The sequence below is a fragment of the Hypomesus nipponensis genome, chromosome 14, assembly GCF_054491055.1.
Source record: "Hypomesus nipponensis isolate SF chromosome 14, ASM5449105v1, whole genome shotgun sequence".
Classification (NCBI taxonomy): domain Eukaryota; kingdom Metazoa; phylum Chordata; class Actinopteri; order Osmeriformes; family Osmeridae; genus Hypomesus; species Hypomesus nipponensis.
This window is the reverse complement of record NC_140374.1, coordinates 2,143,184-2,167,904: the sequence shown is the minus strand read 5'-3', so window position 1 is coordinate 2,167,904 and position 24,721 is coordinate 2,143,184. Positions and strand designations below refer to the sequence as shown.

The window sequence follows — 24,721 nt, the reverse complement described above, 5'->3', positions numbered from 1 at the left end:
TGGAGGTTTGTTGCACCAGCGCGGCGAGTCTCTGCCGGTGAACACTGAACCATTGTCTCATCAGTCTTAGCATTCAGCTCACTCCCCACCGCCAGCAATGGCCAAGACTCACATCAATTCAATATGGTGGCGTGTGACAGGGGTCTGAGAGGAGCGGCACACAATCATCCACCTTGGCGCTCACTCTTCTGACGCGGCACGCTGACATGCTGAGACGCTGAGACGAACCGAGGTTAGCGGGAGCGGTTTTTTATAGGTCGGGATTTAGCACGGACACGGAGGTGCCGGGGTTGACTGCTGCAGACTACACGTTGGCTAACGTTACTGTAAAAGACGGTCGAATCCACAAATGTAAACTGAAGACATGTGAAATACTTTTGGGATTTGACAATATTGGCAGCTCGATTTAAAATAATAGAAGGTGGAAACTTCTGGGCTGCTGGAACACGCACACACACACACACCGAGTTGATTCATATCAATCTTGTTACTGGCAAAGGCAGGGGTGCTGGGGTGAGGGCCCAATATAGTGACCTTGTATTGCTGATATGAAATAGCAGTCTGCAGTCTCAGCCACTGAGACAGTCAGACGTGTCTCACATCCCTGCTGGCTCAATCCTGACATACACACACTCTCTACCGCCCTCCGTGTGTGTGCGTGTGTGTGTGTGTGTGTGTGTGTGTGAGAGATTGTGTGGTTGGCCAGGGGTGCTGGAGTACTGTAACCATCATCTGCTGCCACATGAACGCCAGGGAGGGCGTGAGCTGGTGCTGCTCCAGGGTCAGGTTGAGGGTGGGCCTCGTGCAGCCTGATGAACAGCCACCAGGACTGGAGGAACTCGCAGGAGGGACAGACCAATAGGAGGTTTTCAGGACTACAATCCTTGTTAAAAAATATTTTAAAAATAAAATATATATATATATATATATATATATAATGTATATATGTGTATATTTTTTCAGTTTGCATGTTGTTTTTTTTTGTCCAAGCACAGAAACACATTTGATTTGATACCAGAAAAGCAATGAAAACAAAGACAGCGGTCCATTTGCAAACGGTCTGATGTGTTTTATTGATTGTTTGACGTCACATTGCTGTTGCTGTAGCTGAAAACACACTGTCATTACCTGAGTCTTCGCACACTGCAGACAACATGTGCTGCAGAACAGACGTTTATCGGGTTTAAACAGTGCAGACGGTTGACCTCATTTCGATTCTGGGAGCCGGAGGGCCATTCAAATGTGTGTGGATGTCGCCCCCTGTGGTTGGTCTGGAGAAGTGTTGCTGCCCTCCAGGGAAGGCAGTAGGTTGTATAGTTATCTTCTGAAGGGGCAAAATCACTACCCTGAAACCACACAACCTACTACCTCACCCTGTTCGAACATCGTAGGGGGAGGGAGGGGGGAGAGGACCCTGGAGTCGAGATGTCGCCTTGTCCTTGTTCCACATCCAAATAAATGTTTCTTTCTATTGCAAGGGTGAAATCATTCAATGCGAACGACTTAAAAACACCTGTACACTTGTGACACGTTACTGTACATACACAACACACACAGGGGAAAGACAGTAACGAACGTACAACACCGTTGGGTCAGTGAAAGCAGTGTTCATCACATCACACGACACAAGTGGACCCTGTCACAGGAGGGTGAGTGTTCCTGCCAGGGTTCAGACACCAGCTGCTCTCCATGACCGGTGACATTACAGCCACTTCAGGAAAGACAGTACGTTGTATAGTTATCTGACAGGAAGGGTGTGACCCTAAAACTATACAACCTACTACCTCACCCCAAAGGACCGTCGCTTCTTCAGCCCCCCGCGCTGCGCTGGGTCCTAGTGCCCCTGGACACAACTTGGGTAAACACACACATACACACACCTACACGCACACTCTGTAGTGTGTGAGGTCTGGAGGAGGTTGGAGGAGAAGGTGTGGATCCGCAGCAGAGCAGACAGCAGGTCTGACCAAAGCTCCTCTTCTTGTCGAGGGACGTCATAACCTTTCAAGGAAAATGACAAAACAACCGTTGAAAACTGTTCCAAGTGGGTTTGCCTGGAGCCAGAGCCTGTTGGTCTGTTGTGGCACACACACACGCACCTACACACATCCTCAGACACACACACACACACACGCACCTACACACATCCTCAGACACACACAGACACACAGGCACCTACACACATCCTCAGACACACACACACACACACGCACCTACACACATCCTCAGACACACACACACACACACACGCACTTACACACATCCTCAGACACACACACACACACGCACCTACACACATCCTCAGACACACACAGACACACACGCACCTACACACATCCTCAGACACACACAGACACACACGCACCTACACACATCCTCAGACACACACACACACAGACACGCACGCACCTACACACTTCCTCAGACACACACACGCACCTACACACATCCTCAGACACACACACAGACACACACGCACCTACACACATCCTCAGACACACACACCACACACACTCACACACACGCTTGCTCTGTCATGGTTTCTGCTGTTGAATACTATCAGCCTGATCTGTGAAGGTATGCACGTCCGTTACGTTTGCTTTAGGTTCACACTTGAAGCATGTAGCTGCTAAATGCAAATAAGTAAATAAAATGCTATCATTCCAACAATGCGGATGAGCATTCAAGAGGTTGAGGGGTGAGGAAGGAGGGGAGGAGGGAGGTGAGGGAGGAGGCGAGGAGGCACACACTACATGTTCACAGATTGAACTCTCCATCCTAGCCTCCTGGGGTGGGTCCTCTAACCTCCCCCATCCCCATGTACAGTCTAGTGAAGAGGTGTGTGTGTGTGCAGGGGTGCGTGAGTAAAGACAGAAGGAATCCAGACAGACAAGCCGGAGCGTTTAAAAAAAGGGCAGCCTGGCTTGCGCCCCTCAGCACCGGGTTAACAGAACAGGCTCGGACATCTATTTATACCAGGCTAGGGGGGGGTGGGAGGGGGGGGGGGTTAGGGGGGGCTGGCCAGGTCCTGTTACACATACTAGGGGGTAGCTGGGATGCAGTGGGGGAGCAGGGGAATCTGGTCAAAGCCAGACAAGCTGACCTCCTCGTAACCTCTGGAGCTGACATGGAGCTAGCAAAGTGTGTGTCTGTCTGTGCATGTGTGTGTGTCTGTGTGTTTCTGTGTGTGTATGTCCACAAAGGGTAGTCAGTGCCTACCAGCTCCCACCCCACCAGCAGTGGCCTGGCTGCTGTGTAAAGACTGGATCATCCAGAGCCGGGTGATCCAGCGCCCGGGTCATCGTTACAGGAGAAACATGACCTGGGCCACTGTACTGACAGCAGGTCAGACTCCCAGCTGCTTCTCATCACACAGGTACACTCCATACCGTCCACATTTACTCCCACTCACTGACATTTACTTACACCAGCGACCAGCCTGAAGATATGTGTGTGTGTCATGGTGTTTGGACAGGGCTCGGTGCTCAGTACACTGTACAGTTGTAGCTATGTGTTCAGTGGGTAATACTATCGAGTGTGTATCATTAAGCTGTTTCAACACGGATAGGAGGGAGAACCACAAGGACATCTGGCAGGCTGGCCCTTCTGCTTATCTAGTCATGGCTGCTCAGCCACTATATATAATCATGATGGCTTTACATTCTCCACTGCTCTGGATCCTGGCTGTCCTCCCTCCCTCCCTTGTCTCTCTCTCCCTCTCCTCCTCTCCCTCTTTCTCTCTCTCACTGCTGCATTGGCATTTTGTCAGCCTCTCTACCCGATAGGGTAATTGACAACCGTAGCCACCGCACCACTGGGAAAGCTAGCCGTGACCGTGGTGAGACCAGTGGTTAACCTAAACCTGAGAATATATGTTACTTCCTTAGTTAGAACGTAGATCCCTGTCCTCTGGAGGAGGACGACCTTGTGTTGACGAGGAGGCCCGGGGTGTGCTCGGCCAGTCAAAGAAGCCCTGACACGAATAACAGCCTCATACCAATCCATGGGTTAGGGCATATCAGACTGCATCTGCTGCTGGCTATTTATAGAGGCTAGAACACACAGTAGCTAGCTACTTAGCTGCGGCGCTGAACCCTACACTTTGCTAAACTTGCAAACGGGGTTGATTGGTTCACGACCTTGAGGAGTGGGCTAAGTAAGCAACTGGCTGCTGTTGGCAACAGTTACAGGAGCTGCATATCTGTGGCTTGATGTTAGCATTGGTAGCTAGTCTCAAGCCACGGTTAGCTCATTAGCTTCCTGTTAGAATTGACGAAGCTAGCCTCTAGCTACGGTTAGCTCATTAGCTTCCGGTTAGAATTGATGAAGCTAGCCTCTAGTTACGGTTAGCTAATTAGCTTTCTGTTAGAATGGATGAAGTTCGCCTCAAGCCACGGTTAGCTCATTAGCGTCCTGTTAGAATGGATGAAGTTAGCCTCTAGCTACAGTGAGCTCAGTAACTTTCTGTTCAGAATGATGAAGCTGGCCACTAACTTCAGTTAGCCTTAGCTCATCAGTCCTGGGCACATAGCTGCAGATCAGTGCTTGCCAGGATGGTGGTGAACATTCTGTGCATTGATAAAATGATGAAAGTGGCATGTTTTTCTACTACACAAACAGACTACAGTCCTCTTTGAATGTTCCTGTAAGGCTTGTGTGTGTGTGTGTGCATGGCTGAATAAGTGTGTGTGTGTGTGTGTGTGTGTGTGCATGTGGCAGTGCATGTGGCAGTGCCAGTGAGGGAGAGACATGGCCATGTTGAGCAGCCATCTGCTCCGTATAGCCATAAACAAACGCAGACCCATGAGACACCAAACGAACCCTGTCGCTTCCAAATGTCCGAAGAAACGTTATCTGTGCTCTGGTCTCTGGGTATATGCAACAGATATACATCTGGAATGGCACGGTTAAGCAAAAACATTAACCTTAATTCATTCAATAAACGCAGTATGGATGCCATCCTGTGCTGTACCGGAGTACATGGGTGGATTGTGGTCGCGTCTAAGGGGACGGATTGCAGGGTTGAGATCAAGGGGCATCGATTGAGTCACCCCAATCTGTTCAGTGAAGGCACTGTTGTCTTTAGAGCACAGTTCTAAGCCGACCATATTGCTGAGGAAACGGCATGTGTATCTTCAGAGAACAGAGATTAGCGCTGCGCTCTGTCGCTAACGGCTGCGTCATCAGAAACGTCTCCCCCGCCGTGCCAGGGTGAGGGCCTGGGGGTCCTGCAGGAGCAGGCCAAGAAGGAGAGAGGAGGAGAGAGGAGGAGAGAGGAGGAGAGAGGAGGAGAGAGGAGGAGGGATGCCCCAGGCTCATCTTCCCCTGGTGTCGTCCAGACTGCATGCAGGCCGGGGTGTTCTAGGGCTGGGCTGCAGGGCTAGAGGGGGGCTGGGGCAGGGGCTGGGGCAGGGGCTGGGGCAGGGGCTGGGGCAGGGGCTGGGGCAGGGGCTGGGGCAGGGGCTGGGCGAGGCGGGGTAGGAAAAAGAATGGGGTGGAGTGGGAAGGGGGTGGGCATGCAGCTGCAGGTCCTGCCAGCACATTTAGCACAAATGGAAAAGAACAGTTTGTGGCGTTCACCCAAGGTCAGCTCTTAAGAGATGAAGAGCTGGGACAGGGCTGGGGCGGGGGGCCAGGTCTGGGGGCTGGGGCTGGGGCTGGGGCAGGGGCTAGGGAAGGGGCGAGGGTGAGGACAGAGGCGAGGGCGATGTTTGTTTGTCTGCACTCAGTCAGCATCTATTTAAACCTCTTCCCAAGGAAGGCTGGGTTCTGTATTCTTTCCAGCGTGTATAACTCTGGTTTCCCTCTCCTTCTCTCTGCCCCTCTTAGATCACTATATCCCCACTCGCTGCCTCTTCCTGCTACCTGACTACTTTGGCAGAGAAACACAAAATGGCTGCAGGGAGCTGGAAGACGGAGAGGAGGCCATTTTGTAACAGCTCCTGGTCAAGACTGAGAGATGCTGTGCCAGTGAACGTTTACACAGCAGATGTTTGTGTTTCAGCGTGTGTGTGGGTTGTGTGCGCATGTGTGTTTGTGTGTGCACACATGTGGTCATGAATTGTCTAGGTTATGGCTGAAAAACATTAATTTATTGTCATTTCCTACTCAAGTAATGAACACAATCATCAAGACTCCAACAGACTACAATTTTATAATGTCAAAAGTTACATATTCTATCATATACTGAGAAAAACAAACAAACACACAGTAACAGATTATGTTATCTAACTATTGCTACACAACAATGTAAACATGAAAAATCATACAACGTGATATCATGTACTTACAGAATACTGTCTGGGTCTGTTCTGTTAGACTAGGGTCTGATTGGCCAAATGTTCTGCATCCTTTGAAGGAGGTTTGAGTCAGTATCACTGCCTACAGACAAAGACAGAGAGAGATGGAGAGAGAGCAAGAGAGAGAGAGAGAGAGAGAGAAAGAGAGAGAGGGAGAGAAATAGAGAAGGAGAGAAAGCGAGAGAGGGAGAGAGAATATGAGTTTGGGCCAGGGGCTCCACTATAGCCTGTTCACTAACAATCGGGCGGAGCTGGTTCATGCAGGTGACTCCGAGGCCTTAGCGCGTCACTAGCATCTCGTCATGTCCCACAGTCAGGGTGCACATCTTTAGCAGGGGCGGGCTGTTTAGACCAGGATACTACTGCTCTTCATGCTAGTGCAACACAGGATGTTCCCCGCGTCAATCCTGCTGCCTCAGCCTCCCCGGCCTCCACCCTTGGTTCTGTGTTCCATTCATGGGGGGAATGTGTTCGCTGCTGTCTGCTCGGAGGTCGAGACGGTGTTTCTCAGGAGACGGTGTCTCAGGAGACGGTGTGTCTCAGGAGACGGTGTCTCAGGAGACGGTGTGTCTCAGGAGACGGCGTCTCAGGAGACGGCGTGTCTCAGGAGACGGCGTGTCTCAGGAGACGGCGTGTCTCAAGAGACGGTGTCTCAGGAGACGGCGTGTCTCAGGAGACGGCGTGTCTCAGGAGACGGCGTGTCTCAGGAGACGGCGTGTCTCAGGAGACGGCGTGTCTCAGGAGACGGTGTGTCTCAGGAGACGGTGTGTCTCAGGAGACGGTGTGTCTCAGGAGACGGTGTTTCTCAGGAGACGGTGTCTCAGGAGACGGCGTCTCAGGAGACGGTGTGTCTCAGGAGACGGTGTCTCAGGAGACGGTGTGTCTCAGGAGACGGCGTCTCAGGAGACGGCGTGTCTCAGGAGACGGCGTGTCTCAGGAGACTGCGTGTCTCAAGAGACGGTGTCTCGGGAGACGGCGTGTCTCAGGAGACGGCGTGTCTCAGGAGACGGCGTGTCTCAGGAGACGGTGTCTCAGGAGACGGTGTGTCTCAGGAGACGGTGTGTCTCAGGAGACGGTGTTTCTCAGGAGACGGTGTCTCAGGAGACGGTGTGTCTCAGGAGACGGTGTTTCTCAGGAGACGGTGTGTCTCAGGAGACGGTGTGTCTCAGGAGACGGTGTTTCTCAGGAGACGGTGTGTCTCAGGAGAAGGCGTCTCCATTCGGTGCGGCATGGACCCGCTACGGGCAGAACCATTACGCCAAAACATGTATTGTGTTGTGTTGTATTAAAGTATCACTTCATCTCTACTACTGAGTCCTCAACTCATTACCCAGCTCCCTCTCTCCTGGGCGACCTGCGCAGCCCAGTGCTGCACGCCCTCGGCATGGCGTGCCTTCACCCACTTGCTGCATTTGTGCGCAAACCTATTATGTACAGCGCTGAATGTGCGTGGGTAAACTGGTGAGTGAACTGGTTAAGCTCTCTCCACAAGTGTAAGCACCACCCACCCGCGCCACCCTCAAGGAGCTAGCTTGTCGGTGGCGTAGCTGATTTACCCAGTGTTTAGAGGCGGTCCTTAGCGTGTCAGGGGACCTGGGTTGTAATCCCCGTGCGGAGGAGAGTGAGAGGAAGCAGAGTGATGTGATGACACCTGTCACTCGAGCCTGTGTGCAGCTTCAGGACTCTTTATGCACATTCAATACCGACACGAAGATGAGGATACTACTACTTCATATCGCGGGCCTTTGTGTGTGTGAGGGGGTGCAGTGCGTGTGCCGTAAGATCAGGCGGGCGGCGTGCGTGTACACTCGCTGCGAGGGTGGGTGAGTGTGTGGAGGTGAACCAGGGAAACATGACCAGGGCAGTTAGTCATCATTAGTCAGCTCTCAGATTGCAGGGCTGGAGGAGCCGGTTGCCGTTCTCTGAGATGTGAAGGGCTGTCCTTTTGGGCCGGAGGACAGCTACAATTATTGGCCTCCACTTAGCCGTTCTGCTGAAGGGTGATCGCTCCCCACGAGCACGCTAATTGCAGCCGAGAACACGGTCTTGCAAAGGCAGGGTCCTTTATATATTTGGTTTCTAACGTTTGTAATTACAGCACAGCACCTTGGAACAGGGCCAGAGCGTGGTTACAGGCTGTGAGTAACCCGACTCCTCCAACCACCAATCACAAGGCAGATTGCCATGCAGGCAGAGCGGTAGCCCAGCGTCTGATTGGACAGTGCGGGGTGAGAGGGAGTGGAGTGCAGGGGACATGACTGGGGGAACGGACGAACGTTACCAAGAAGCAGTTTAATGCTCGGCATTTAAAAAGTTTAGCTTGAATTTCCTTGCCTCAAATGTAGAAATTAAAATGTTGTGAGTATGGCCACGCCGCTTGCAAACTGGTGACAGTTGGAAAAAGGGTCATTTGCTGATTTGATCCAGTGACAGTGCATTAAGCTATCATAAAACATAAGCTTCAAATTTCTCACTTGATGCAAAAAACGTCTGCATTAAGATCCAGTCAACATTCGGATACAGCTTAGCAGTCCCAAACATCAGACAAAAAATGAATAGCATTTCCCCAATCAGTGATTTTAGATGGAGTTTAAACCATTCTTATGCATGCTTATATCTGAATTGATCTATTTTATTCACATCGCTTCACGCTGTCCAGCTACTTTGCAATGGTTTCTTTGCTGTGCGTTCAATTTTCCATAAAGTAAAAGTAAGCTATAACCAGACCTTGAATCTTTTTTTAAATATATTTAGTTGGATAGAAACAGGAGTTATTTAAAACTGGAAACCCGAATGGAGAAAACAGAAGAGGGAGTGTTTTCTGGAAGAATAGAAAAACCTTTGAACACTTTCTGCTCCTGCATGTTTTTTCGCAGAGTCTGCAGTTTCTCAATGACAGAATCTCCATAGCGACAAAGGAGGCCAGGAGCTCACTCAGTACGAGACTGGAAGAGGAGCAGGCGTGCTTCAGATCAACGTTATCTGGATCACTGCATGTCTGGCAGGTACATAGAAACAACCATCCATCCAAACGCTGAGCACGGAGGCCTCTTCAGATGGTACCCGGTGCTGACCCAGAGACCTCGAATCCAAGACGGACCAACAGGTAGCCGCTTCAGTAGAGTGCCTTTTCATGTACGTGGAAGGGTTTTAAATGCTCACTTCACCTCAGCACACAGGTGAACCTGCTCTGTCAGGGTCACCGTGGAAAACAGCCCAATGTCCCCCAGTGGGGGTCAGGTGGCTGAGCGGTTAGAGAATCGGGCTGTTAATCAGAAAGTTGCCAGTTCAAATCCTTCGCCGTGCAAAACGACGTTGTGTCCTTGGGCAAGGCACTTCACCCTACTTGCCTCGGGGAGAATGTCCCTGTACGTACTGTGAGTCGCTCTGGATAAGAGCGTCTGCTAAATGTAATGTAAATGTGAGGACTTTGGGAGGCAGAAAAAGCCCACATCCTCCCCCCTGGTCCAACATCATGTCACTGTGCTGGGCCTCACTGTGCTGGGATTCACTGTGCTGGGCTTCACTGTGCTGGGATTCACTGTGCTGGTCTTCACTGTGCTGGGATTCACTGTGGTGGGCTTCACTGTGCTGGGCTTCACTGTGCTAGGCTTCACTGTGCTATGCTTCACTGTGCTGGGCTTCACTGTGCTAAGCTTCACTGTGCTGGGATTCACTGTGCTGGGCTTCACTGTGCTGGGATTCACTGTGCTGGGCTTGACTGTGCTGGGCTTCACTGCGCTGGGCTTCACTGCGCTGGGCTTCACTGTGCTGGGCTTCACTGCGCTGGGCTTCACTGTGCTGGGATTCACTGTGCTGGGCTTCACTGTGCTGGGCTTCACTGTGCTGGGCTTCACTGCGCTGGGCTTCACTGTGCTGGGATTCACTGTGCTGGGCTTCACGTCTCTGCAGAGTCGGGGTGGTTAAATGGATGAATCACATGGGACGTCTCAGCTGGCATCCCGATACACGCAGCTAGAATAAAACAGCCCCCAATCTTCAGTGGTCAGCAGAGTAATGGACTAATAGCTTCCATGTGTTAGGAAAGGAGAGAAGAGAGGAGAGAGAGAGAGAGAGAGAGAGAGAGAGAGAGAGAGAGAGAGAGAGAGGGGAGAGAAAGGAGTCAAGGAGTATAAAGATGAGAGGAGAGAGAGAAAGACAGAGGACAGACAGGGCTGGACTGGAGGGTGAAAACCTACAGAGTCTCCTTAGCGCTCTACTTTAAACTGGCCTACTTCTCAAGTAGACGTCTTCTTCCCCCTGCTCAATGCAGCCTGCAGTGGCCACTGTTGGCCACTCTCGAGCTTGTCTCGCCCAGTCTCAGCATGGCTGAGGCTAAACCTCCGGACCAAACTATGCTCCACCCAGGGAACGTCCATTCTTATCATTTGTATTTTGCTCTTTTGCTAAACCACAGAAACACTAATGCGCTACTGATACTCATGAATTAGTAATATCCTTTCAATGCTATCCTTTCGACCCCCCAAAAAACTGGCAGCAGATACACTTTCATGTCGGGTGGGAAGGTTTTTTGACAATTAGCTAAATTTCTCAATCTATAATGTAGAATTCTGGAATGGAAGTGTCCTTTTGTATTGATTGAAACAAGTGGTGACTTGTCTGAATTCATACGGGTTGAGTTAATCTCCCTAACCTGGATCGACGGGTAACTGCTAACTCATCATATTGCAGAAGCTCCACTCTCAATCTGAAAACATGTCTTTTCAATACAGAGGCAAAAAACTCTGCAAAACACTGCAATGAAACTATATTTTAAACTGTAGTTTAAAACTATAGTTAATGCACCTCATCTCTATCTTAAGAAATACAATAGAGACATATGACAAAAACTTGTAAACCAGACAGAAGCAACAAAAGACAGGCAGAATATCTGGCTAAACCTAAAAAGAAATTCCATTTAGGTTTTCCGCAACAACACAAAAAAACACAAAAAAACAGGAATGGTTATTGTAAAGACGTATCTGATCCATTACTTTAGGAACTGCCATGATCATAAACAAATTTACGAGAAGCAAAAAGATGATACCATGCCTTGCCAAAATCAAAAGGAACTTATCGACATAATGAAAAAACTGGCATTGCAACCCGGTTTGTAGCGAACAGTCAGCGCTTTACATGGGGACACAGTGTCAGGTCTGGGCTGGTAGAACCAAGAGGCGTCATGGTGACATGAAATGAGCCTGTGGTGGACATTCTGGCCACTAACCATGATTCACATCTGTTTGTTACATTAGTGAAGGGGACAAAAAACTTGGCTGGAATTTGCAATATCACTGAAGCCTTAAATTAAAATGAATAAAAAAATAAAAAAAGATTTATCCATTCGACAAATACGGGTGCCTCAAAATACTGAAGCTTGGGGTGTTTTTACAGATAAAGTGCAACATGGCAAATGTATGAAGGGGTTATAAAATTATTATAAAAGGTTAAACCAAATATTTGACTTATATACTTTGTATATAATTTACATTTAACAATGTCAGTGTAGCTAAATGGACTTGCTAGAATACACCTTATCAATACACCTTATGATTGAATACACCTCAATGATAACGTAAAGATCGGCAGTGAGTTAAGGATGTTAAATGTTTTTTGAATTACAAAAAGTACAGAGCAAAAACGACTTGATATTTTGGGGTCGAACTAAATGTGATCTGTCTGATCTTTTTGTAAGTAATACATTGTAAAAGAAAGATAATAAATACAATTTATTTTCAACTCTCTGGCGACATCACAAACACTAAGAAAGCTTTTACAATGACACAGCTTCAATAAACCAGAGATGTGGCACCTTTAATAACATGAAGCCCTATTTCATAGTCAGATATTTATTTAAATAAATAGATGAAAATATGGAGATTTTAGTGCTTGCACAAGTTCTCCTATTAGTTCCAATATGCTGTAGGATTATGTAACATAGTCGGGTTTTTTATGGAATTTATCAAGTCGTTTGTATTGTATTTACAATGAAAGGAAAAAATGCAATGCCATCTATCACACTCACAATGGTTCGAGCAATAATTACGAGAATTTATCATTCTCTCCCTCTATCTCTCAAACACACACACACACACACACACACACAAATAGAGGAATACTATACAGTACATTTCTGTGCTGGCTCTGGCCTACTCTTGTCTTTTCATTGAGCAATTCTAATATTAATTTATCTATTCACATAACAATGCCTGTTTGCACGCAATGTATTAAAGTACAAAGTGCGTTTCGTTTTGAGTATAGAATACATTGAATGTACAATGTTCAACCAAACTAGCACGGGAATGAATTAACTGACTCGTTCATTTCTGTAATACAATGAGTTTCTAATCTTTGTTGGTTGTTGTGTTTATTTAGTGCGATCACGTGTGCTGTGTTGTGTCTCTGATCGCCGCTGGACATGGTTCTGTTTCCGTGGCTCTCTGCTCAGACACAGAAACCACAAACTGCAGCCTTTAACAGTGTGAGCAGCCCAGGGTTAAACAAGACTAACCACATGCCAGGTCCACACATCATCACGCTTTTTGTCCGTGTTAATCAACTACGGCCATCAACTACTAGGAAAATATGTTTTTATTTTAGAGAATTGTGTAACAATATGTAAGGACTAGTTATCTGTTATGTGTATCATGAAAATCAAAAATCTAACAGATGACCTTTAATTATGTTACATTTTATCATTCAAATTCTGTGAATTCTACAATATATTTTTTTCTTCTGTAAATTCATTATACATTCTCAAAACCTGGAGACATCTTTCATGCTAACACTTCCTACATTAATAAAAGGCAAGATTAACCACAATGCAAATCCACTGGCTATTCAAGTTCAAGTTTAAGTTGATGCTCAAGTTCAGGATCACGGGCATAACCATTCTTTTCCAATTCTTATTTTTCTTTTTGCAAGTTCTGCACTTGATAAAAAATATTGCAGTCTTGAACACTAAATACACTGTCAATCTGTGAATAAAATACATATTTTGTGGGTATATCTGTGATCTGTAGACCTTACAGATATTTCTTTTGCCAAACCTTCCCATTGCCAGTATACTCATTTCCAGAGCTTGTAGGTGGCAAACCTGGGTTGCTGGTCTGACTGCAAGTGTGTGAACCACAGCCTGCTCTGGCCTGCTGAAAGTGTGTGTGCGTGTGTGTGTGTGTGTGTGTGATTTGTCTGTGCACCTACTGCACAGTATTCAAAAAGTTGCTTCCATGCCCACTATTTGAGAGACGTCCTGACCATATGATTGGGCAGGATAGAGTTACAGGGAGAGAAAATACTGAAAATGCTCAGGACCCAGCCATCTGCCCTTCCACATAAAACGCTGCCCTGGACCACTGCCATCCCCGCCACACTGCAGGGTGGGGTGCTCGGATCACCATCGGCCCGGGCATACGTCCTCTTGGAGATGAACAAACAGACAAACGGAAGCAAGAATATGCTCGGTAAAACTACAAGTGGTACAGTACACTAAAGTTCCATGTGGATTAATGGAGTGATCAGTAAATTATCACCATCTTCCCTCTCAGGAAAGGAATTTCCTCTTACTGTTGAGGCTCAAAGTCTGGTTATACTGTAATTAACATGTCGTATAATTTCTACACATATTCTGCTCAATGTTTTACAATTAACTTGTTTGTTGATACTGCCAATGAACCCAAAACCGCACAATGCTAGATGCACACAACAGAAACGACTGGTCATTTCACAGAGAAAAGCAAAATGAAGTAGGAGAAAAATCTCAGCTAGTTTGTTCTGATGGCAAACATATTGAAATACTTTTAGGTTTAACATTATTTCATGATTAAAAAGAATGGACCTGTACAAAAATAAGATTTTACATTCAGTGTGATTTGTTCTGACCTTTGGCAGCAGAAATATTCGGTAATAACTACATTTGAAAGTAAATATATGATCCTAACTTGGAACATTCTTAGTTTCGACCTTGGTACAAAGTAGATATTGTGTTATGTGTAGTATGGTGTTTGTTCATTATCATTATCTTATGATAATGATATTGCTCTGCTATGCTCACACATAAATGATTACAACGCAATTACAAAGTGCACTGTAATCGCAATCATTATTTATCTTGAGAACGTAAATGCAAAGCAAGTACATTAGCATAGGAATCAGACTAGATCTAAATGTTGCTCAAACTAACACATGCCCACAACAATTATTCTTGGATAGATAGATGCTTCTTAAAATACTTGAAATGAAAAATATATATATTTGGATCTTTATCAAATCCTAATTCATTTTTAAGTCTAAAGAGAAAGATGACATGAAAGATGACATACCAAATTGATCGCAACACTACGTATTTCTCCTCACATACTGCCACTTCACTCAAAACCGCGTCACTCACATGAAACACCTCCACAACTGTGGCCTTCCACTTATATAATGATTACCACAAAATCACATTATCAAGGCAGAGATGACCATTATTGACGCTTAAATAAAAACGTTTTTGTGACACTAAATTGCCACAAGGGCTGTGACAAGTTATATTGAAATACTCCTATGGCCAAGAAGTAAAAGTACAACGATTTATTGTCAGTACAATTTGATCAATCCGCCATCAAACAGTGCCCTCAGAAAGCACACGACAGGATGTCAGGGTTTTCCCTGTAGAGTTCAGATTTAGGCACATCCATGAACATTCAAATCAAAAGCAACACTGAGCACAAGTAAACACAGCATGGAATAGAAATGATTTGTGCAGTGAGTTTCACAAACATTAAACATACTCACATAACGAGCGAAACACACACAAACACACACAAAACACACTACACTTGAAAACTAATATTACTTACACATTTCACAGCCGAGGCAGAAAGTGTCTGAATCTGGAGGTTAAATTCAGATCATCCACTGTCTCCTTCCATTCCCCCCCCCCCCCCGGCAGGATCCAAACGTCTGCTGAAGAGAAAAGGAAGCAATGAAGTCCTCTCTCTCCTAGCTGTGCTGGTGCTGGCAGGGCCCACGACTGGGCCAGGCAGACCCCTGGACACCCAGCCCCGACCCCAGCCCCAGCGCCAGCCCCGGCCCCAGCCTCTGCCCCAGCTTCACGCTGCATGCTCTCTTGCCACTGGCTGGGCCCAGCTCTGGCGGGGCCTGCAACAATAGGAGGCCATGAGGGTGTCTGGAAGACTCTGGCTAAGCCTGTCTGCTAGTTTACAAGTCTTTGAATGAGGAATGTTAGCAAACAGACAAACAGCATGTCTGATGCATGCTAATAACACAAGCAGTCCAGTCACAGCCTTGGCTAGGGACATGAATTATTCAGCAGTCTGAAAACAGACCCCTCCCCCCTCTACACACGCACACACACACACTCATACACACCATCCCTCCCTCGTCTTTCCAACTCGAATGCCTTCACTAGACCAAGTGAGGTAAAGTATGAATGCCTTCACTAGACCAAGTGAGGTAAAGTATGAATGCCTTCGCTAGACTACCACAGTTCTAACACTGAAACACGAATATGCAACAACGTTTCAAAACGGCTGTCGAGACACAAGAATCGCATGGTCACTCCTGTCGTCTCACTACAACATTTATATACAGATATATATAAAAGAAATGCTGCATTTTTCCCCTCTCATTGCCTTTTTATGTCTTTTGTTTGAAATTGGCACCTGTCCCAGAAACAGCTCCAGCACAGCACTCACTCCCGCCAGGAGAGAGACGAGGAGAGAGGGAGAGAGGGAGTGTGTGTGTGTGTGTGTGTGTGTGAGAGAGAGAGCGCGAGAGAGAGAGAGAGAGAAAAAAGGGAGGGAAAGAGAGGCAGAGACGGAGAGGGAGGAAGGAGGAGGTGAGGTACTTCCAGGCTAGTTGCTGGCCCCCACCGAGGGGCGTCTTTAACACGCAGATGTGCCACACGCTCCAAGACAGGACCCCTTCCCCTGCTTGTCACCCACGTCGCCAGGACGATCGGCGCGAGGCCGTCCGAACAGTTGCCCGACAGGAATGGCGCCCAAAGCTCCAGGAGGAAGAAGGCCCAGCTCGTGGAGGGAGTCAAGCGCGGAGAACATTTCGCTCCGAAATACGAAGAAATCAAATAAACACAGCTGAGAAATCACCGACGGGAAAAAAACATAACAAACCTGAGGTGAAAATTCTTGTCCAATATTTAAACCCGAATAAAACTAATCGGCAAAAATCCAGAGTGTACCAAAATCATCATGCGGGAAAGAAGAAAAAGGCCCTCAAAAAGCAACTTGTTGCCAGGTTTTGCAGAGCTGTTGTGCAGCTAGTTGCAGACAGAGGGTTAAAATCCAGCTAGTAGTGAAAACAAAGCGTCTGTCTATGGAAGGCCGGCCTGTGGGGAGGGCCTGAATGTAGAAATAGCAGCAGACTTTTTTTCTTTTTCTTTTTTTTTTTCCCCCGCAGAGCCCGAGTCTCCCCCTTGCATGCAGCCAGAGCTGAAAGTATGGAGTGAGCAGAACGGAGAGAGAAAAGAGAGGAGGACGGGAGAAGAGAGCAGGCGCAGACTGGAGAGGATAAACCGCTCGCTGATGATGAAATAGGAGGTGTGGCGGACCGCGCGAACGAGCCACTTTTTCATCACACGTCCAACACGGCAAGGAAGTGTACTTGCACTTGAGAGAGAGAGAGAGAGAGAGAGGGAAAGGGAGGGAGGGAGGGAGAGAGAGGGAAAGAGGGGGGGAGTGGGAGGGCAGAAAGCAGCGAGGGGGGGAGGAGGAATGACTGAAATCCAGTCCTCCTGCGCTGCGCAGGCGCAGAGCTCACGCTCACCCTATTCTAGCACACACTGTCTCTCGCCTGCCAACTACAGAGAAAAGAGAGGAAAAGAGAGGAAAAGAGAACGTATAAACACTCAGAGCGGACTCTCTCCCCCCCCCCCCCCCCCAAGGACCCTTGAAATAAGCAACACCACAGAGAGCCGGTATAATTATTAACCTTATCTCCTGTACCGGGCTGTAGCTCTGGTCGCTGCTATCTGGATGATTGGGAGCACATTCTGGAGTGGCCAGTGACTCCAGAGAGCGTTAAGTGTTCAGCGTGCCACGGGGGGCTGGCGTGAGTACGTGGAATCGACTCGCAGCAAACGCGCTGGAGACAGATAAGCTTTTGGAGTTCTTCTGAGGCAAGCGGCGGAGGGCTAGGCTTCTTCCTCTCTCTCCTGTCAGCTACTCCTTGGATCCGAGCGTTACACCAACCGTCCAGCTATTTTGGCACGGAGCTATTTTGGCAATCGTTTTGGGTGAGACCTCGCTGCTTTCCTAGAAGACAAGCAGCTGCTGCACGTCCAGCATGATGTGATTTTAAATCAGAGAAACTCTCGACCGGTTCTACGATTTGACCTGGTTAAGGCTACGCAGTTAAAACAATAGTTCTCACTGAAGTAAATAAACACTGCAGGAGTTAACATGGTGAGAGGTTCGTAAAAGAAATAGATTGAAATCTGTGTTGCAACTCGCCTCCCCTGTCCTCTAAGGTTCCTGCACGCAGACGTGCTCCACCCACTCTGCAAATCCAGATTTGCGTGTGCACGACACGCACATGCTTGCACAGATTACAGACACAGCATTTGCATGCGTGTGCACATGTGACACATGCATGCACATAACACATACCTAGAAATCTATACACACACACACACAAATAAACGACATGGCAGAATATCTCTGATGTTTTATAGATTATTCTTTATCTTATTGTCAGTCTCTCTCTTTCCTCTCCCCCCTCCTCTCTCTCTTTCCTCTCCTTCCCTCCCTCCCTCCCTCCCTCTTTTTCTGTCCCGCCATTCTCTGCTCTGCGAGCAGCATTTGGGCTTTTTCCATTTGTGGCAGATTACTGTAACACTATTGTAAAACAACTTCCTGCCTATTTTGGCTCAGGTTCCCAAAAAACAGCAAAGCTTGGGCTCACTGCTGTAACTTTTCCCCCTCTCCCTGCCCGAAGTTTCAGGGGTTATAGAAAGAAAGAGAAACCAGTCAATTCTCTCTCCTGTCGTGGACTTAATTCTGATGCATTCGTTTCCGCTAAAGCTACAGAGGAGAAGACAGGGGGATGAGGGGACTGAACGATGAAAAGGTGCGGAAAAACTTTTCTTGCTTTCTTTTTGTTTTCAAGCCGTGTGTAACTTTCTGGTGGTTTGTGGAGGACACTGTGCTGCTAGAGGGCTCGTACAGAGCAGCTCAACATGGCTGCTGCTGGCTGGTCGTGTGCACAGTCTGTGAGGGAGCTTTCATGGTGCAGCCTCCACCCGCTCCTCCCAGACTCTCTCCCTCGCTCACTCCGCCACTGGCTCCTCTCCTGCAGGGACGCGTCCCTCTCCTGCTCACCAGTCGACAGGTTTAAATAAAACACAGGTGGCTCAACACAATAGACTTGGCATTGACCATGGAAAATCTCACATTCTTTGTGTAAAAGTACCACGTTTTTAAAGGAACGACGGTGTTCTAAGCGAATAAGTAATGATTTGTTTTTGTTCTTCGTTTTATAAACGAGACACAATGGGATCGTGCATCATCGCTGGCATGAGTCTGGCCTGAAGTGGGCCTGTGCGTCATATCTCACCATGCTGGTTAACCAATAGACCAAAGTCTACGCAGGGCTATTCAGACAACTCATAACTACAGATACATACACAGTATATACACACAGTATATACACACAGTATATACACACACAGTATATACACACAGGAGTCTTGTAAAAAAAAATGTACATCCGCGGACAGCCATTCAATGAGGGGAAACATTAACAACCAAGCAGTTTTCAGACTATGTTTGGAGATTGTAATTTATCTTAGTGTGCATGTTGCACTTTGCTATGCAAGTTCACTTGAGGATACGGTTTGGGTTTTGGGTGGCCTGCCAACTTCCACCACTGTTTGCTTCTACGGTGCTCTGCTTGTGTTTGCCTGTGATAAATCACAGGAACTCTGACAATATTACAACTGTCAATTTGTAAGTCCTTTATTGAAACCTTTATTTGCATCTATTCCTTTAAATTAAATAAACAAAACCTTTTCAAATAACGTGTTTTCAGTCTGCTTATATCTGACAGGTGACGAGGATATTTCCTCTGTGGTGGATTTGATACTGTTGTTTAAAAAAAAAAGAAATATGTTTGGGGTTTTCTGTTAAGTAATTTAAATAGTGTTATTAAAATTAAAATCTAACCAGTGGTGTTTTCAGGAAATATAAAATGTCTTTGTAATTTTGTGCAACAAGGAGACTCCACACAATTACCCTGTTGTGGCCAAAATAATAAACACATCTTGGCTTCACCCCTCGAGGTAAACTGAGCCAGTTAGTGCACTTGCACCGATTCAGTCGTTCAGCTCAATCAATGAAAATGAGTAACAAAATGGCGGATGCGGCCATGTCATATATTGTCCAGACGTAGATTTTTCACTGTCTAAATACAGTCCTGATATAGATTTTTCACAAATTCATATTCAAACACACATGTACTGTTCGTGAAATGTTTTACCAAAATCCACATACAATGGTTGACCGTCGTGTTGATTCTTGGCTAAATATTTCGTAGCTTTCGTTTAATTTAACCCTTTAGTGACCGCGTATTATATGCACCGTTAGAATAGCACAGTTGAAAAGTCTTAAAAAGGTGGTGTTTAAGTTGATAAGGTCCCAAGAAGATGTTTTACATACTGTACATTAGGGTGAAGCACATCCATGTCTTTCATTATTTTGTTTTATTCTACACTACACTAGTCCAAAAAAATCATTTTGGTTGATTCACAATCAACAACCATTACAAATTATACTTTATTTTGAAGATCTTATTTATGAAACCTTAGCTGTGGAATAATTTAAGTTGGAGACGAGTTCAAAATAAAATGACAGTTCAATTGTGTTAAATGCAAAGGCTTTCCTTAAGTTTTTCAAATTCATCTATAAAAAAAATCGGTGGCAAATTCTAGAATGACAATTACTGAGAAGTCTTACAATAACATTAACACTGACTGCGAACACTATCTTACCCAACCTTTCTGAGAAATGTTACATTCCCTGAAACACCTGCTCTTCCATATAGTGCAGAACACACAGAGAGAGCTACGTTGCATAATTAGGATGTTTTTCCACAGTGGTCAGAGTCCCCCTGAAAAACTGTGCCTGAGCAACACGACATTTCTGAAGCTAACTTCAGCAGCAGAGACAAACTGCACTCACCCGTCGCTATAGTCCTGGGGAACCGGCCTGTTTCTGGTCAACACCCACAGTGCATCAAACCAGCCAGGCACAGCTCTGTGCTCTGAAACAACCGATGTTCTAATGGAGGCATGATTCAAGGGGATGAAACCAAACCACAAGAACGGCCCTAGTCAGATAAAAAAATAAGCTTTTTAGAACTCTGTTTCGGGGCGGGGGTCGGGCCTCCGGAGGTCGGGCCTCCGGGGGTCGAGCCTTGGTCCGTGTCTCTGGGGGTGGTCTGTCCTGAGCCCTGCACATGTCTAAACAGCCTCTCTATTACACCAGAGACCTCAGAGGGCACACCCCATCCAGGAGAGAACAAAGGGCCTGACCCTGGGGTCAAAAGAGTTACACGGTGGGCCACGCAGGTCCATTGAGGATCCCAGTGCTGTTTGCTTTAAGAAGGTAAAGATTACCAACACTTAAACTAATGCAGATTAGGAGGTGATCTCTCGAGGGAAGACCCTCACCAGGCAGTACATCACTGTTTATTGACACCCTGTGACCTTTGACCCATGGCTGTCACCTCAGACAGCCTACGGGGACCGACACTTTTACTCTCGCAGGCACGCACACACTTAGACACACACACACACACATACTCACACACACTTAGACACACACACACTCAAACACACACAGACACACACTTAGACACACACACATTCACACACACTTAGACACACACACAGACACATTTAGACACACAGGACACTCACACACATACACTCACACTGATAGGACACACACACTCACACAAGCACAGGACAAACACACTCCAAGACACACACAGGACACATAGACACACATAAAGGATACACACACCCTCAAAGACTCACAGGATATACACACACAATCACAAATACACATACACTCAAAGGACACACACACTTCGAAGCTGGAGGAGCAACACATTATTTCAGCACCTGGACAATTTAGGAATTCTTACCTAAATAAACTTGATAGAAAAAACAATCACTATGTAATTGTTGTCCTATCTACATCTCTGAATTCCACACTAGAACAATATTTTTTAACCCAAATTAAGAATCAAGCAACAAGAGGGTCCTGTTCCTTTCATTAAATCAGCAACGTGTGTTAAACAAATTTAATCAAATATGCATCTCCTATAATTAAATCTGATATAATAACGTAATTGTGTATTTATTCAGATCATTAAAATAGTTATCAGCAGCAACACTATTACGACCCCTATACCAGAGGAACATCATAGGGATAAACTGCCACGAGGCTAAAGTTATGCTTCAAAATGGTGGACGTGCATGCGCAGTATCAATCCTCTAGACACTAAGTTGCACAATGTGCTTTCAGACGCTTTTAATGTTTTGACTTCACTTTTCACTTTCCTCATTGTCTTCAGACCTTATACATCATACATCAAAGTTGGTAAAATAAGATATTATTATGTATGTGTGTGTATGTGTGTGTGTATGTGTGTGTGTATGTGTGTGTGTGTATGTGTGTGTGTGTGTGTGTGTGTGTGTGTGTATGTGTGTGTGTGTGTGTGTGTGTGTGTGTGTGTGTGTGTGTATGTGTGTGTGTGTGTGTGTGGGTGGATGGATGGAGGATGGGAAGTACTGATTCAACAATACAGTGTGTATCCTTATAGAACAACTTTACATCTTAGCAAACTTTTAACGACAATATCATATCAAACATGTTTTAATTGTGCAATGTTAGAGCTGATCAAAGTTGTTTTTAAGATAGGTTGTATTGGGTATTTGCTGTAATTTTTTCCAGCTAAAACTAGAAGAAACTGTCCTGTCATGAAATGTGACTCCTTTTGTTATAAAGATCTACAATATAGAAATAAACCAGAATTTCGAAGGCTTATAATTACTGTATGCATTTTGTCTTACATAAAATCATGTAAGACATATAATCTTTCTCTACAAGTAAAGTCCAGAGATGTTTGACTCTAGAGAAGCATGATTGTTCTGTGTGAATATGTTGACCCTGCATTTGCAATGTAATGTTTATTTGTACTAAACAACTTCTTAAATAAAATGTTGAATCAAGTATTGAATTAAAATGATGTAGATCAACCCGTATCTTTCCCTTGTTGTTTAAAAGGATACATATTTATAAAATGCATTGATTGATGCAGAAATAAAAATTATATTAATTGTGAAATACATAATGTCTTTGTATTGGACTTCAGGTCTCAAATACACATATATATTATAAGAAAACTGTGTATAGCAATTCAGATTATACTCCAGTACTGGCTGATCATTACAACCACCGAACCTTTTTCCTTAGAATTAACCGAAAATGTGTTACGGAGATAGTGAGTTTGGGAACCATGGTGACTAGATCGTGAAAGGTGAATATGTGTTGAACAATTCAACTAATAAATATCTAACAAGTTACATGAATGCATTTGTTTTAGGTGAGGCGACAGGGATGCCCCACAGCATTGGAGTTATTGAAAATGATTACATATTACACATGTATATTAATTTGATATGATACAATTTTGAAATGATTCAAATTGACAAAGTTTGAGGTATTGAGTATTGAGATATAATCAGAGTTATAAATTGGGAACTTTTAAAGGATTAACAAATATTTGGCATTTGCCCAGAAGTAACAGAATATTTACTCAAATCTGAGAAGCATATGCATTTATGGGAGGCTAACTTGAAAACCAGAATTTATTAGGAATTACTTTAATAAAACATAGAAATATAAAAGGAGTTGGACCAAATTATAATGAAACATTACAACATAACATCGGCTAAATAGTAATGTTCATTCGGTCAAACTTTTTTTTTTTTAAGTCTAGGCTGCGTCGCGTCTAAGAAATGTATGTTCTTTATGTTTTGCAGTCCTGTAATAATGACTTGTTTTACTATTATACTTCACACAGTATAAGGGATATTAAAAACAATTTAGGGTGAATGGTTTGTCGCAGTATAGTAATCAAGTGTCATTTGGAATATCAGGCAATTATCAATGAAGTAAATAATAACTAAATAAGTACATATCTTAAATGGTTTGCAGAATGTTTTGTAACATGTTTAACAATGTTCAATGTCTTATTCATAGTTTAAAATGAACATTGATATTACAGTTTATGAATGCCCAACTGTATTTAACAGTCGGCCGTTTTAACATTTTCAGCCTTTCAATGTTTGTGTCGCATGAAAACGTGATTATTAGATATCTTTCTAAATAAACAGTTTGTTATTGAACTTACTGTTTTGTTTGAAAATCTGTTGATCAAATGTGAAATAAAAGCGGCCAGACCGGAGTAACTTACCCTGGTCTGCCTCACAGGATTCTTGAGGGGAGAGGAAACAGGGAAGAGAGGCAGGAAGAGTCAGACTGTCCTAGGAACACAGAGGAGAATATAAACCCAGTCTGAGATGGGATCATGGACAGACTCTTTCAAACTGGATGTCCATACTGCTGTTAACAGTTAACCCATCAAGAACTGAACACATGGTCTGGGGCATCAATACACTGTAAAGATAAAGGTAACAGATTCTCATGATAAATCAGTGCTGAGGCCAAGTCGTTTTTATATCAAAGAAGTATTTGACTACATACATTTTTTTGTAATTCCTTCACCAATTTTGAGTGAGGAACAGAAAGGTAACATTTAAGAGGCCACTGCAGATCTTACTCTTCTATTCCTCACTCAAAATTGTCCTTCACAACTTTTTTTTAAAGGAAAGAAAAAGGTGCAGTGGTCTCTTAATTTTTTTTCCAGAGCTATATATGATTTTAAATCATAATTTTACACATTCTTAACAAACGCTATCTTGTCCTATTTTCAACATTACAGCTGCATGTCTGCACAAATAACTCCTGAACAATGGACAATCAACCTCAAAGCACACCGATGCTTTTCAAGCACCTCCGAAGAAGAAAAGTACACAGAAAAGCGACGCATTTTTCGAGATATCTAGAAGATCGAGTGGAACGGTAAACAACAATCCCTCTCTTTTTCTCCTTCTGACCAGCCTTCGCCAAGCTCTAACATACCTCCGCTCCCGTCTGCGGTGGTTCCCCGAGGGCTGCTCAGTCCGGTCAGTTGTGTTGCCCAGAGAGCCGGGACAGAGGGCCAGATCCAGCCCAGAGCAGCTGGCCCAGGCCTGCTCAGGCCCGGTCTGAGCCACGAGGCAGGGCCTTGGCCAGCGCGGAGTGGGCTGAGAGCCTCCGGATGAACCCGAC

The 24,721-nt window shown here is 45.5% G+C and overlaps 1 long non-coding RNA gene across 1 annotated transcript; it reads right to left on the bottom strand.

The window, feature by feature from the left end:
* Window positions 1-1,044: 1,044 nt before the first annotated feature.
* LOC146258143 (uncharacterized) lies at window positions 1,045-24,721 on the bottom strand. The gene is made up of 4 exons (XR_014729749.1): window positions 24,533-24,721; window positions 23,805-23,874; window positions 6,291-6,381; window positions 1,045-2,001 (listed from the first exon to the last, which is right to left on the bottom strand). It is a non-coding gene; the product is annotated as an uncharacterized LOC146258143 (long non-coding RNA).